We start from the raw sequence: 16,322 nt of genomic DNA on the forward strand, positions 1-16,322 counted from the left end.
TGACATTGCTACGGATGCAGCTAAGCAGGAGAAGTTTTTGGAAGGATTGAATGACGAGTTGAGCATGCAGTTGATGGTAGCAACCTTCAACAACTACCAGGAGTTGGTAGATCATGCTCTCATGATTTAAGGGAAGCATCAGCAGATTGAGAATCGCAAGAGGAAGTATGGCCAAGGAAAGTACAATTCAGGAGCTCAGCAGAAGCCACGTTTTACCCCTAGACCGGGAGGACATTTTCATCATACCCATGGAGGAGGTAGCTCGCACAATCACAATGGCACCAAGAATGGTAATGGGAATGGAAGAAGCAACGGCCAGAACCGTACCAACCCATCAACCCCAGCCAAGAGAGACCTGAGCCAAGTCACATGTTTTAAGTGCCAGAAGACCGGAAATTATGCCAATGAATGTCCTGAATCCCAGAATGGAAATGGCAATGGAAGCTCTGGGAAGAAGCCGAACCCTTTCAATAGGGGACAGGTGAACCACGTTAGCGTGGAGGAGGTTGAAGAGCAGCAAGATGCAGTAATCAGTAAGTTTTTGGTTAAGTCATTTACTGCACTCGTTCTTTTTGATACTGGTGCATGGCATTCATACATATCAAGGGGATTTGTGGATAAGTATAACCTGCCCACCAAAGTTCTTAGAACACCTATGTTAGTAAGATCACCAGGAGTAGAGTATATGGCTAGTAAGGGATGTTTTCAAGTGCCATTGAGTATAGGCAGGCATGTGTTTCCCTCGGATTTAATCATTTTGGAATCACAAGGTTTGGATGTAATTCTGGGTATGGCTTGGCTGTCAATGTATGGAGGAAACATCGATTGTGCCAGTAAGTCAATTTTGCTTACCACCCCAGAAGGAAGAAGGATCAAGTATGTATCCCGGCATGTGCCAAAAAGGACTCAAGTAAATTCGTTAACAGGAGTTGTGCAGGAGGAAGTACCAGTAGTAAAGGATTTCCCTAATGTATTTCCAGAGGAGTTTCCAGGCATGCCACCGGATAGAGATATTGAGTTTTGGTTTGAGCTTTTTCTAGGCACAGGGCCAATATCTAAGAGACCATATAGGATGCCCGCAAAGGATTTGGAAGATATTAAGAAGCAGATTAAGGAGTTACTGGATAAAGGTTACATTCGCCCAAGTTCTTTGCCTTGGGGATCGCCAGTACTTCTAGTGGAGAAGAAGGATGGATCGTTAAGGATGGTTCTTGATTATCAAGGATTGAATGAAGTAACCATCAAGAACAAGTACCCACTACCGATCATCAATGATCTGTTTGATCGATTGCAAGGAGCTAAGGTATTTTCCAAGATCGATCTGCGATCAAGATACCATCAGTTGAAGATTCGAGAATGGGATATACCTAAGACGGCTTTTACCACCATGGGCTGTACGAGTATACCATTATGTCATTTTGTCTGACTAACGCACCTACATATTTTATGAACATGATGAACAAAGTGTTTATGGAGTTTTTGGATAAGTTCATCATAGTGTTCATCGATGATATCCTGGTTTACTCGAAGAATGAAGAGGAGCATAAGGAGCATTTGCGTTTGGTACTTGGTAAGCTCAGAGAACATCAGTTATATGCCAAGTTTTGCAAATGTGAGTTTTGGTTGAAGGAAGTTGGATTTCTCGGACACGTTATATCCGGAGAGGGTATAGCAGTAGATCCCACTAAAGTTGACACTCTAACAAATTGGGAAGCGCCAACAACAGTTGGATAGATCCAGAGTTTTCTTGGACTTGCAGGATACCAGCGGAGATTCATTGAAAATTTCTCGAAGATTGCAAAGCCTATGACGGAGTTGTTGAATAAGGATACCAAGTTCATATGGACCGAGGAATGTGAGGCCAGTTTCCAGGAGTTTAAGAAACGTTTGGTTACATCACCAGTGTTGATTTTGCCAGATCAGACCAAGGATTATGAGGTGTATTGCGACGCTTCATGTCGAAGACTTGGAGGAGTGCTTATGCAGGAAGGAAGAGTTGTTTCATATGCCTCACGACAGCTTAAGCCTCATGAGTTGAATTATGCCACGCATGATTTAGAGTTAGCAACCGTAGTGCATGCATTGAAGACTTGGAGACATTTTCTCATTGGAAACCATTGCGAGGTGTACACAGATCACAAGAGTTTGAATTATATTTTCATGCAGAAGGAGTTGAATCTCAGGCAAAGGAGATGGTTGGAGCTCATCAAGGATTATGATATGAGATTGCATTATCACCCCGGAAAGGCTACCGTAGTAGCCGATGCGCTGAGCCATAAGAGCCATGTCAACACCCTAATGACGGGAGATTTCCCAAGGGAGTTAGCCGAAAATCTTCGTGGGCTATGTTTGGAGATAGTCCCGAGAGGCTATGTAGCAGCATTGGAGATTCAGTCTACTTTGATGGATAAGATCAGAGAAGCTCAAAGGACTGACAAGGAGATCGCTTCTATTAAGGATAAAATGAGCAAAGGAAAAGCTAAAGGATTTCGTGAGGATGAGCATGATACCTTATGGTTTGAAGACCGTGTTTATGTGCCCAATGACCCGGAGATCAGGAAGTTGATTCTACAAGAGGCCCATGATTCACCATATTCGATTCACCTAGGAAATACCAAGATGTATTTGGATTTGAAGGATACGTTCTAGTGGACCGGAATGAAGAAGGATATTGTGGAGTATGTAGCAGTTTGTGATGTATGTCAGAGAGTAAAGGCAGAGCATTAGAAGCCAGCGGGATTGCTACAGCCATTGCCAATACCCAAATGGAAGTGGGATAAGTTAGGCATGTATTTCATGATAGGATTGCCCAGAACACGTTCAGGCTATGACTCGATATGGGTTGTAGTCGATCGTTTGACAAAGGTAGCTCATTTCATCCCAGTGAAGACTACCTATACCAGTGCTAAGTTAGCAAAGATATACATGACCAGGATCGTATGTCTACATGGAGTTCCAAGGAGCATTGTATCAGATAGAGGAACCCAGTTTACCTCAAAGTTCTGGAATCAGTTGCAAGAAACCTTGGGTACCAGGCTAGAGTTCAGTACAGCTTTCCATCCGCAGACAGATGGACATACCGAGAGAGAGTCAATCAGATTTTGGAGGATATGCTGAGAGCTTGTGCGCTAGATTACGGATCTAGTTGGGACGAGAATTTTTCATACGAAGAGTTCTCTTACAAAGACAGTTATCAATCCAGTTTGAAGATGGCCCCTTTTGAAGCTTTGTACGGAAGAAGGTGTAGAACACCATTGTAATGGGATGAAGTTGGAGATCGACAGTTGTTTGGACCGGATCTGATTAAGGAGTCTAAACAGAAGGTGAAATTGATTTGCGATATGCTCAAGGTAGCCCAATCCAGGCAGAAGAGCTACGCAGATTCACTATGCAAGGAGACAGTTTACGAAGCCGGATACCGAGTTTATCTTTGAGTATCTCCACTTCGAGGAGTTAAGCGCTTTGGAATTAAGGGAAAGTTAGCCACGTTCTGTAGGACCATACAAAGTTTTGGAGCGTATGGGAGAAGTAGCCTACAAGTTGGAATTGCCCGAAGGATTGTCAGGAGTTCGCAACGTGTTCCACGCTTCCCAGTTGGAGAAGTGCCACGCAGAGATGGCTAATATACCTCTGAGAGACACAGTGCCGCTGGAAGCGATTCAGTTGGATAGTGATTTGACCTATGAGAAGAAACCAGTCAAGATTCTTGAGTATGCCAGTCGAGTCACCCGCCGCAAGGTTATCAAGTTTTGCAAAGTTCACTGGAGCCACCACACGGAGGATGAAGCCACCTGGGAACGAGGGGAAGAATTGCTAAAGGACCACCCTCACCTATTTTCTAGCCAACCCGAATCTCGAGGGCGAGATTCATCTTAAGGGGGGTAGGTTTGTAACATCCTAGATCATCATTGCATATCATATTTTATTGCATTTAGGTTGATGCTAGAAATTTTAGGCAACTCAAGGACCCTCGAAGAGAGTTGGGGATTTCGTTATTTTCATATTTGAGTTTTCTCAAATTTTGAAAATAGGACCATTTGATTTTATTTATTTTATCTTCAATTATTTCTATTATCAAAATATTAGAGAGGGAGTAAAATGAATTTCCCACAATAAAGAAATATTGAGGATTTAATAAAAAAATCAAATAAGATTTTATTTTGGATTTAGTTGCTATTTTATTTGAATTTAGGAAAAATGCACGTTTTTCAAAATTGCATTTAGGCCCCAAATAAATGTTCATCATGTGCGGCTTGATTTTAGTAGCCGGGGAAAATTTATTTCGGGATTTTTGAAGTCCGTTTAGCATTCCTTTTGTTTTTTTCTAAGCGTAATTATTTTTTTTAAAAGTTGAACCGACCTAACCGGGCCGTGTCCGACCAGGACACCTGGCCCGGCCGACCTTTTATGGCCACGAGGGCCCGAGCGGAGCCGCAGCCCCAGCCGAAACCCTAGCCGCCAGGAGCGCCACCACCGCATTGATCCGCGCGCCACCGCCTCCTACCGCTGCCTCCTGCCGCCGCCGCACCGGAGCCACGCCGCCCCGCCATCGTTTACCGGAGCCGTCCGAGGTAGCCGCTGTTGCCTCGGTTTTCGCGAAGAAAACCAATCGGTTTTTTTCCGAAAACCTAGATCAGTTTTTTTTTTATTTTCTCCGGTTCGATTTATTTTCCGGTTTAGTTTATTTAGCGAGCGTTCGCTCGTTCGTTCGTTTTAACGAACGCGTTCATCGTTTAGATCCAGATATTGAACGTTCTTTAATCTGTTCGTCGTTTTTCTTTTTCTCGGATTAAATCCACGATTTTTCTGATCGCGATTCCTGATCCGATTTTCGTTCTATTATAACTTTTCGCTCGTTTATCGGAATAAGGTGATTCAAGGGCCTGCAGTTTCATCTCGAAACCCTCTTTTTGTTTAACCAACTCAAACAAGGTTTTGCCTCTGTAAAATTTGATCTAGATCCAGAATAGTAAACGAAGCTTGTTTGTTTTGCCGTTTGTCTTTCGTTGTTCCGTTTGATTTGGTTCCTTTTGCCAACCGGAGTTCTTAAGTTGAACTTTCTGGTTAGATCTCTTATTTGAGTTGAACTGGTCAGGTCGAGTTGTTCTCCCTTAGTATATTTTGAATCTGTCTGGTCAAGTCGACTTGTTCTTCTTTGCTATATGTTGAAGCTATCATCTGCGATGTGTCATCACTTCTAGAGCTCTCATATTTTGAGTAGTAGGCCACATTATATTAATGCACACACAAAATTACAGCATGCATGGCATCTTTTAAAAGAATTGCAGAGATAGCACAAAGGGGTTTACAGGGAGGCAGTATTGGATTAGAATCACTTCTGTATTACAAAGAAAATCTCACTTGTTTTTATGTTTTCATGCATGTTAGATATTGAACATTATCAAAATGAATATGAGAATGGGCACACGAGAGGAATATTGCGGAATGATCCACTGGCTAACAAATTTGGCATGGTAGAGGATGGCCTATCTTATTCACCCATCAAGGTGCTTGCTCTAACTTTGCAAAGTTGTATTGGTCGCACATATTTTGCATCTGACCTCTTGCATTACTTCTACTTTGTTACACCATCTGCTTAGTTTAAGCATCATATATGAGTATATGCCATAACTATCCATTTTCTGTACCTATTCCATGTGTCGTCACACTATGTTTTTCCAGTCAAATGTTGTTCTTTCGTAATAGATGTCCAAAATGAAGAGGGTGAGTGCAGATCTTCAAGGAGTACAAACTAGGTATTTGGAAAAGGTAGTGATACCTGTTAAATCAGATAGATCAGCAGCCATAGAAAACATAGGCCCAACTGTACCACACTTTACCCCTACTCCAGTGGACAAACCCCTATTAGAACTACTAGGAGCCCAGCGTCAGGTACTGTCTATGATATCAATTCAAAATTTGAACTCCTAAATTTCTGCTTGTGCCTTACCTTCTCTCTTGTATGAAAACTAATTTCAAATGAATCTCCTTGCTCAAAGGAACATACAATCTCAAAACAATAATGGGCTCTGCATTGCTCTTGTCAGTACCTCTCTCCCTTTTGCCTTGTAACACTATACTTAATTAATTGTTATTTGATTATGTATCATCAGTCTGCACCTGAGCTCCATTATCCTCTGTTTCTTCCAATATTATTTGATCTATATTTACTCTTTGCAAAATGTAAAATAATGGCAACGCTTATAAAGAATTTTCTTTGGGGAATTTATTTAATTATCCTTCCATCAACATGGCAATGCTTATAAATAATGGCAACGCTTAGATTTGGATAGGCATCATTTCCTCCATTGCTGTTTGCTTTGCTGTTTACATGTGATTGGATGTTTGCAAGAACTACCAGTTTCAAATTGTAGTTGTAAAAACATGTTCCTTATGCAGAACAGATCCATTTATTTGCTTATATAATTGTGAAACCTGTTACGTGTCTCCTTGTTTCTCTTTCAGACTCGTATCTCTTACACCAGGCAGAACTTTAGTGAAGATAGTGAGCCAAACCATCTTGAGAACAGTGATGACCCCAAGGTCCTGTCTTGATGAAGACAGTGAGTTGAAGCTACTCACCAGCAGGTGTGAGACAACCTCTGTGCAGTCGCTGCCTCAATTAGTTTGACTACTTCAGTCTCAACTTAAAGCGGAAAGGATTGCTTCAGCTCAGCTCTGACTTGAAGTCAAAGATACAATGAAGATGTCAGAGGACTGCCGTGCGCACCATCATGCCTTAAATCTAGTGTTGATGCATCTATCGTTGACACAACTGAGGTCTACTCAGCTTCTTCAGCTGTTTGGGGGCCCGACCTGGCCAGGCCTAGTGCCTTATGAAGTGCTCTCAGTTTTATATATTCTTTTGTCGGCACGTTTATTTTCACTGGTGGTGAACTTTGATGCCCACTGGATGTAATATGTGTGATAGTCGTGATAGCCTAGCATAAGTTGCTTGCTTATTTATTTCCTTGTTGTCTTGTTTATTTGTTTGCTTGTAGTCACTGCAGTTCTTTTTCCGCGGTTTGCTAGTGGCTGCAATAACCTATTTTTTTAAAACTAGGCCACTATAACCATGGGCTAATATTTACTGTAGTGACACTGGGCCTCCTATGGGCCGTAGAAACAGTGCGCCTTCTATGGGCCGTAGAAACAGTGGGCCTTTTACAGGCCGTAGAAACAATGAGCCTTCTACGGGCCGTAGAAACAATGGGCCTTCTACGGGCAGTATGATCGATTGGCCAAACATGGGCCAATAACATGCCACATTATGGCCGTAAACGGGCTAGAGTAGGAATCGTCTGTTCATGGGCCGACCATAACGGGCCATCGTTAATAGGCCATATTTGATGACGCTATGAAAATGGCCCAATGTATTAATGGACCACAAACGGGCCGACTTTAACCACGGGCTGAATTTGACCCACAAGCAAAAAATGACAGTAACGGGCCGTAAGTAAACGAATGCTGGAAATGAGCCCAAGAACAAATGGGCTCTGAGAAGGCCGAAAGATAACATGGGCTGGAAATGGCCCAACGGAAAAACGGGTCGTTAATGGGTATAAAGTGATACACTGTTCATTATGGGCCAGTTTCACCACGGGCCGTTAATGGGTGTAAAGTGATACACTGTTCATTACGGGCCAGTTTCACCACGGGCCGTTAATAGGCCAAGAGTTACATAGGGCGTCATATGGGCCGAAAGACGTCATGGGCCATTCATGGGCCAGAAGTGAAAATGGGCTGGAATCATATTGGGTGGCCCAGATGACGCTACTGGGCCTAATTCGGATAGGGCGTAACGGGCATTGGGTTAGCGGGCTGTAAATGGGCTATATGCGATCAGGCCGTTAACAAGCTTTACATGGGCCGGCCCGCCACCTTTTGACCAGTCAAACGGGCCGGCCTTTTCATAGGAATGGGCCTCTGTTGGGCCGTGCCATGTGTCGACGTATCATAGGCGCCTTCTGTCCAATGAGTGGATGACATCTGTCCCAACGATGAGACGACACGTGTTTCCTCCAGCCAATGATGATTTTACACGTGAAAATCCCCATTGGTCGGGGCTATTAACGGGTTATCAGATCCAAAACCCAACCCGATAGCTTAACTGCGTTCCGTTACGGTGGATGCCACGTGTCGGTCACCCTTGACAAAAGCACTTCTGTGACGCGGGATTTATCGTCATGGAAGTGGACACTTCCGTGATGATAATTTTGGTAATGTCATGGAACACTTCTACGACAGCACAGGTATGACTATCTTCATTCTGTAATAAAATCGTCATGGATGTACACGCATGACAGAAAATGCGACCTACTGTGACAAACACGTATCATCACAGAAGTGTATTTTTTGTAGTGTCACCAGGTCAAAATAGTGAACTAAATCCAAAATCGAACACCTCAATCAAGTAGCATGTTGTACAATATTATAGTACTCCATGAACATGTTGAAAGTCAAATTAATGAACTTGGTTGATATACGCACATATCCGTTCATGTGTGGATTGCAGACAACATATTCTCTAGTTTAAATATTTGAATGCAAGTTTATATGGAAACATGGTTTGTATCAGTCTTTGAGGCATAAAACCCGACCTCCCCCTCTCCCGGACTCTCTCTCTCTCTCTCTCTCTCTCTCTCTCTCTCTCTCTGACAATCTTCAATTTTGTCGCACGCATCCAACACACAAACCTTGTTGGTCCCTCTCGCTTTCTCTCCATCTCTCTCTCTCTCTCTCTCTCTCTCTCTGTGTGTGGGGGGGTCTTTGTAGTTTGCATGCATATATACTCCATCTATAGGTCTCTCTCGCACAGTATTTATGATTCTCTAGTCCAAGCTAGATATCTTGGGTGCACTCATCGTATGCACACAAATTCCTTGGCTCGTTTTGCATAACTCTCTCACGCACCAATATGTCGTCTTGGAGCTCTCCCCCCTCTCTCTCAAACTCTCCATCTACCTAGGTCACACATACACATGCATAACTCACTCGCACTCGATAGGCCCATCTAAAACTCTATCTCTCTCCATCTCACACGCACACACACACAATCTCATGCCTAGCTAGCCAAGGATGATGGTCTCTCACTCAATTGTAGGCACACGCAGTCCCCCCTATATGTATATGACTAGCTAATCTTAGTCTCCATCACAAAGATGTGCATGGGTCTATCTCGATTTCTCTCGGGGCATCCTTCTATCGCGCACACACCTCCCTCGATCTCCCACCCATATAGTCCCCTCACGATCTCGAGGGGGTCTCTCTATCAGAAACACACCCTCTTGCCCTCCCCATGCGTCCATGTTCTCCATGTGTCCCTCTCGACCTTTGTTCCTTGTTGGCCAGACCTCTATTGGACATATGCATACGGGTGTCTCTCTCCGTTGCAAACAGTCACACACTAGCTATCTTCGTGTATCGCCTCGCTTTTCTATCTCGGAGATGCATGTGTGAGATATTCGCCTAAAAAACAAAAAGACACACACTCTCTCTAATTTATCGTTTGTTGTCACTTTCTCTTTCACAGACATACTCTTTTTGCACACTTACTCATTCTCCTTCACACGCACTTGATCTCTCTCGACTTAGGCACTCTCCTCGGTCCATAGCATATTGATTTATTGAAAAGTCAAACATCACAAAGTTTGACCATGTACGTGGAGAAAAACAATTACATCTAGAACGGCAAACATATACCATTAGATTCACCATGAGATGTAGTTTCGTATGATGTATCTTCGGTATTGTAGATATAAATAACATATGCGTAAACCTGATCAAAGTTTCCAAAGTTTGACTTCTAAAAAATTTACATGCACTGCATTATCGAGCGGATGGAATATCTCTTTCCCCCTCTCAGCTATCTGACGCACCACTCAGCCTTATCGGGGCTCCTCAATCTCTCTCAAACTTTATATCTCCCTGGTTCACACATACACATGTCTCGCTCGCGCTATACATATAGACCCATCCAACACTCTCCGCCCTTGTTCTCTCTCTATGTGACACGCACCCCCCTAATAAGTACCATAATCCCTCACTCCATCATAGGCGCAAGCACTCCCCCCTAAGTATGATTATCTCTCACTAGCCATCAGGAACACACGTATTGTCTCCTTCCATCCATACGTCTATCTCGATATCTCTCGGGGTATCTTCTATCGCGCACACACCTTGTCACTCGATCTCCCACCCATGTAGTCCCATCACGATCTCCAGGGGATCTCTCTATGACAAACATACACTCTCTCCTCCCCATGTCTGCATTTTCTCCGTACGTCTCTCTCGACCTCTCTCCCTTGTTTGTCAGACCCCTCTTGGCCACGTGCTAGGGGTCTTGCTCTCTCGGTTGCAAACAACCACACACTATCTCCTCACCTTGCTTCCGTTGTCGAAGATGCATGTGTGATATGTTTGCATAAGACACACACGTTTTTTCTCGACTTTTATCGAGTGTTGTCCATGTCTCTTTCACACACGCACACACACTTTTTTCACTCACTCTTTCTATTTCACTCTCTCTCTCTCTCTAGTTAGGGACTCTCTCACGTCCATAAGCATATGGATGTTTTGAAAAGTCAAACCTCAGAAAAGTTTGACCAGGTATATGTGGAGAAAAACATTTACATCTGGAACGATCATTAGATTCATCACAACATGTACTTACTTCATACTATCATTTATCTTTGGTATTGTAGATATAAGTAATTTCTTTATAAACTTGGTCAAAGTTTCAAAAGTTTGACTTTAAAAAAATGTTGGAACTACATTATCGAACGGAGGGAGTAGCTCTTTCTCTCTCTCTCTGCTATCTCTCACGGGCCTCCCCTCTCACTCGAACACTCTATACCGACGGATTATACGCTCACTGTGTCAGCGTATAGCTCCGTATATTGTTTAGTTGACCGGTCAACCAGTCCACATGCTGCCTTGTCAGCTCGTGTTCTGTATCTTCGTGTGCTGGCCCATGTGGCAGTGGGTGAAAATAAGTAAACTAGAGGCCCATCTGACACGCGGTGAAGTAAACAAAGTTGAAACCACTCGGGGTAGCACCCCGCACGCTAGTAAATTGAGGGCGCATTGAGGACACACTTCTTCCGCGTGAAGGACGCACTCGCGCACAATTCACCACTGCGCGGCGGCATGCACAGAAGGACGCACTCGCGCACACCCAGCACACAACACACACCAGCACACGTGTACACCGGCGTCGCCGCCGGTTGAGATGGACGGCGAGGCAGCCAACAAGCGGAGGCGGCTCGAGCCAAAACCGCATCCGGCGAGCCTGGACTTCATCAGCAGCCTCCCCGACGACATGCTGCTCGTCATCATCGGCCTCCTCCCCACCAAATCTGCCGTGCGGACCGCCCTGCTCTCCCGGCGGTGGCGCCCCCTCTGGCGCCGCGTCCCCCTCAACCTCACCGTCGACAGCTGCCTCTGCGACGGGGATTGCAAACGCATGGCCGCAGTCTCCAAGATCCTTTCATCGCACCCTGGGCCAGCCAGACGCCTTGACATCCGCATGTTCAGTACCAACTGCAAGGTCCAACCCAAGTTCGACGAGTGGTTCTTATCCCCCGCCCTAGATCAGCTCGAGGAGCTCAGCTTTGAAGCTGGACGATGTCGCTCTCTGCCGCCGTCCGCGCTCCGCCTCGCGCCAACGCTGCGCCGCGCCAGCTTCAGCTCCTGCTATCTTCCCCAGATTAATGCCGCGCCCGCCCTTCTTCTCCCTCAACTCAAGCAGCTCGACCTCTTCGACGTTGTCATCTCGAAGAAGGCTATGGAGCACCTGCTCCGCAGCTGTACTGCGCTCGAGTACCTTCGTCTTGAGCAGATCCACGGGTTCATTAGCCTCCACATCGCCTCGACGAATCTCCGATGGATTTATGTGTCTTGCTGGCCCCGCAACAAGACATCAATTGGGAAGAGATCACTCCAGCTGTTCCACGTTATGGTCATTGAGAATGCGCCTTTCCTTGAGAGATTGCTTGTATCGGATCTAGAAGGTCCAACAAAAATCAGGGTCATTGACGCGCCGAAATTGACAGCGTTGGTGCACTCGTCTGCCAAATTCTCCGAACTCTTTATTGGATCCGTAATCGTTCAGGTACAACACTCATCTTCTTCTCCGTCTTCTTGAAATTCACATTTTTAAATTTCTTCTTGATGTATTTACGACCGTCTTCCAGAAAATGATTCCCACAAGCTTGACCCAGTCTATGCGCACAGTGAAGATCTTGGCAATAAAATCTATCGGCCCCAATCTGGATCAAGTTGTTGGATTCCTTACATGCTTTCCGTGCACGGAGAAGCTACTCATCGAGGTGAAACTTCTTTCCTATTAGTAAACGGTAATCACAACGTAGCTCAATTTTTTCGTAATTTTCCCAAATTACGATGACAAGTGTAGTGTTCAAAACTGCATCTACGCACTGCACCGAAAGAAATGTTTTTAGTATTTTTTCTCACGTGATCACCTGCATCGTTTTTTTGTTGTACTACTATAGTAGCCTAGGCTAGTCATAGTGGAAAGTAACTTAGACTACTCCAGTAACTCTATGGTTACCCTAAGAGCAAGTACTACCTCCGTCCTGGTTTACTCTTCCTATTTTGTAGTATCAAAATTTGACCATAGATTTAACTGACAAAATGTTAATGCATGTCACTAAGAACTATATCGTTGGATTCGTATTTGAACATAATTTCAAATGGTGTAATTTTTAGTGACATGCATTGGCATTTTCTTACGTAAATCTATGGTCAAAATATTATACTAAATAAGAGGTAGTACAAAAGTGGGCTATAACGGCCCTCCACTATGTAGGCCAAAACACGTGCCAAATTCACTTGTGATGCATTTGGCATCGATGCCCCTCCATTGCTCACCTGGTGCCCCAATCTGGATCACCTACTTTGCTCCGGTGCCAAATTAACTCACGCAATGAAAAAACACTTGCGTGGGAGAGAGAGAGGACTGAGGCAATAAAAAACACTTGTTTGGGAGAGTGAGAGGCTGGTGTAGTTGGTTTGATTGATTTGTTTATACATGTGGGTCTGTGTGCACAGCGGTGCCAACTCTCTCACATCGCGAGAGCGGTGCCAAAATCTTTTGATTTGACATCGATGTGTATTATGTGGCATACTTTTGCGAAATATGGCATCGGCCACATAGTGGAAGGCAACAAATGCCCAAGCTCTTCACGTACTCCTAGGTAAATGAGAGGAAAGAGAAAGAGAAGAGAGAGTGAAAAAATATCACTAGCCAGCCAACCCTATCGTATAAGCGAATGATATTGGTACCTCTTGATGACACGGCAATCTTATACAGCCAGCTGCTCTAATATGTTCTCTTCTTTTGCAGATAAAAAAACCCGAAAGTGAAAAATGTGCTGCACTATAACAATCTCATCGAATGCCTTGATCTCCATCTTACAGAAATTGATTAGATCGACTACCAAGGCAGCACATCTGAGATTAAATTGGCCAGGTTCTTTGTTCTGGAGGCAAGTGTGCTCAAGGTAATGAGGTTTGGCGTTCTCTGGCGCAACAATGAATGGCGTGCTGATCACCGCAAGTGTCTAAGCCTAAATGACAAAGTCTCCGCAGAAGCTGAATTAGTTTTTGAAACATCAAGTGGCCAGAGACTCGAAAACTTATTTGCCCATTAGTGACTTGTCAGGGCGGTGGATTTTAGTTTGTACGATAGTGCTGCATCCACCTAAAGTAACGAAAGTTCTTACGTAAACTTCCTAGTAATTCCCTCTTCGTAGGTGCAGCATTACTCCTAACATTTGTAATATCAGTTTGAAACTTGTAATATTGCCGTGTCCTATTCCTGCGTTTTCAAAATCCTGCGAATCAAACAGGTCCTGAGTTGGTGATGATGTTGTGCCTGCCATCTTTCACCAATAGCCGTCGGATCTAGATCTGACGCATACAAACCAAACTTCTCCAGTTTTGCAAAAAGATGCCCGCACTTGTTCCCTATTTACAAACAACTCCTTGTCTCTCACAATCAGCCTTATCTCCTCCCCACCACATCTAGAAGGCCATGGAAAAATCTGGCGCGATGGCCGCTGCCGGCGCCGTCCACCCCCAATCTTGGTGTTCCGTGCAATGCACGGGCATCTACGCACGGGAAATTATGTCGAACACGGCTAGTTGTAAGCAGGCTAGGTCTACAGCCATGATGATAGTGACTGCAGACGGTGAGGCTGACTATGGTATGCCGAACACGGCGCCTATACTCAGGTGTCATCTCCGGCGTAGGGTCTTGTCACTTCACTGTGAGGAGCAGCACGTAATAATTTGACCAACGGGTAGTACAGTGCTACTACATTGGTAGTACTACTACTAGTACTAGCACCACCGTCTGGATTTAGTAGTACTACCACGTCCATCTGGATTTAGTATTTGACTAGCAATATCTAGTAATGCATGTCACAAAAAATGTACTACTCCCTCTGTAAATAAATACATGGTGTATTGTTTTATTCCTATCGGCGAGATAACTTAATGTCTTTTTGCTACTTAATAGGATTACATGCAATGAACTAACCACCGCATGTGATGTTTGGTAGTCTCAAGTCATTGAAAGCATTGCATGGCCTACATCTCTCATTGGTTGATATGTCACGAAATAAGAAACAAGGAGGGAGTTAAATTACCGTGCCTAAGTGTTTTGGGATTATTTGGTTTTCGTAAGGTGACTTACACAAAATTTTTGGTTACATGCATTAACATTTTATTAGATAAATGAAAGGTCAAAACTTGGCGCAAAATGTAAAGGGGACTAATAAACCAGTAAACATCAAAGTTCTCTCGTTTGGCCCCAACTAGAGGTCCGGTGAGATGACTATACTGCACCGGCACGGAGGGGGACACAGCTTCATTGACTTACTGCACCTGCCTTTGGGTGTATGACATGTGGGCCCAATGGGTGGATGGCCAACCTGTCATACAGCCAAAGGCAAATGCAGTAGAGGGGCGAGGAGTAGATGGCCAACACGCACGTGAATTCAATGCAGTCTGCACTTCTCATATAAAGGCTCCCGCCAGTCCAATCTACAAAATCCTACGCACCTACGCATCCAAGGGGAAGAGTGATCACTCCAATTGCAAGATTAGTTGACTAGAAGCTAGACCCATGGAGGCGATGAGAGCGAGCATCAGCCGGCTGTGCCAGATGGTCCACGACGCCGGCCTACGGCCCGGCACCGAGGAACGTCTCCACGTAGTGCTTGAGGCCGCCAGGGCGAGGGGCCACTTGGACGACAACTTCGTCTCCTTGTTCGACAAGGTCCTTGTCGGCTTCCTCGACAAGTTCACCGTCATCAAGAAGCTCGCGGACGACCTTGACGTACTGGTGGCCCACGCGCCCAGGCTCTATGATGCCTACCACCCTTAATGGCCTCTATGTTGACAACCTCTTCGACGCACTGGTGGCCCTGCAACTACCCGCCATCGCACCGAAGAATGTCCACCTCGAGGCCACGCTCGCCGTGCAGCTCCTGGCGCAGCAAGACACCATCCACATAATCAGCAAATCGTCCACAAGGACTACTACATGCAAGAGGAGGACCATAGGATGCTGGCCTTCTTGGACCACAGGGCAACCTTGGATGGCATTGTTGAGAAGCACATTGAGCTTGCCGCCAACGCCGCTGCTCCTCACACATCGGTTGGTGACCCGGTGCACTAGCGCATGAGGATGTCGTTGATGGATCCATATGTATCTTTATCTTTCCATCAAATCCATGTAGTAGTGTATGGTACTACTAGTAATTATCTTACCTTTTGCATTAACTTCATAATTTTCGTACGTACTCCATGCATGAACCGAGCTAGAACCAAACTTCTCATTACTCTAGGGAAAATCGTTATTTCTATCTATCGGTCGTGCCATGGAGCAGAACCAAATTTTACAAGTTATAAGTTCAAAAGGAAAAGCCTACCATGTTCGCGTCGCACCCCCACACGGTTGGTCTGGCACGCTGCTTAAGGGGGAATGCGTGCTGTGTTGCATTTTCACTTACAAGTAGGACCGTAGTTGAGCAAACCGACTATCGGCAAACCCCCACCCCGCCCACCGTGCGATGGCTGAGAAAACAGGAGGGAGTAGAGATGGTTGTAGCACGGACTCCGAGAAAAATGGTGTCGGATGGGACTCGTGTGGGTGGCGTGTGCCGTACTTCTAGATATGAATGCTACATGCCACCCCACTATATCGAGGTGCTGGTTACGGAGAACAAATTTCCTGGAGTTCGTGCTCAGCCCTCCTTTATCTCTCTTCTAAGCCAGCCAGCAGAAGCGCGGAG

Source organism: Triticum aestivum, chromosome 7A, assembly GCF_018294505.1.
Source record: "Triticum aestivum cultivar Chinese Spring chromosome 7A, IWGSC CS RefSeq v2.1, whole genome shotgun sequence".
Classification (NCBI taxonomy): domain Eukaryota; kingdom Viridiplantae; phylum Streptophyta; class Magnoliopsida; order Poales; family Poaceae; genus Triticum; species Triticum aestivum.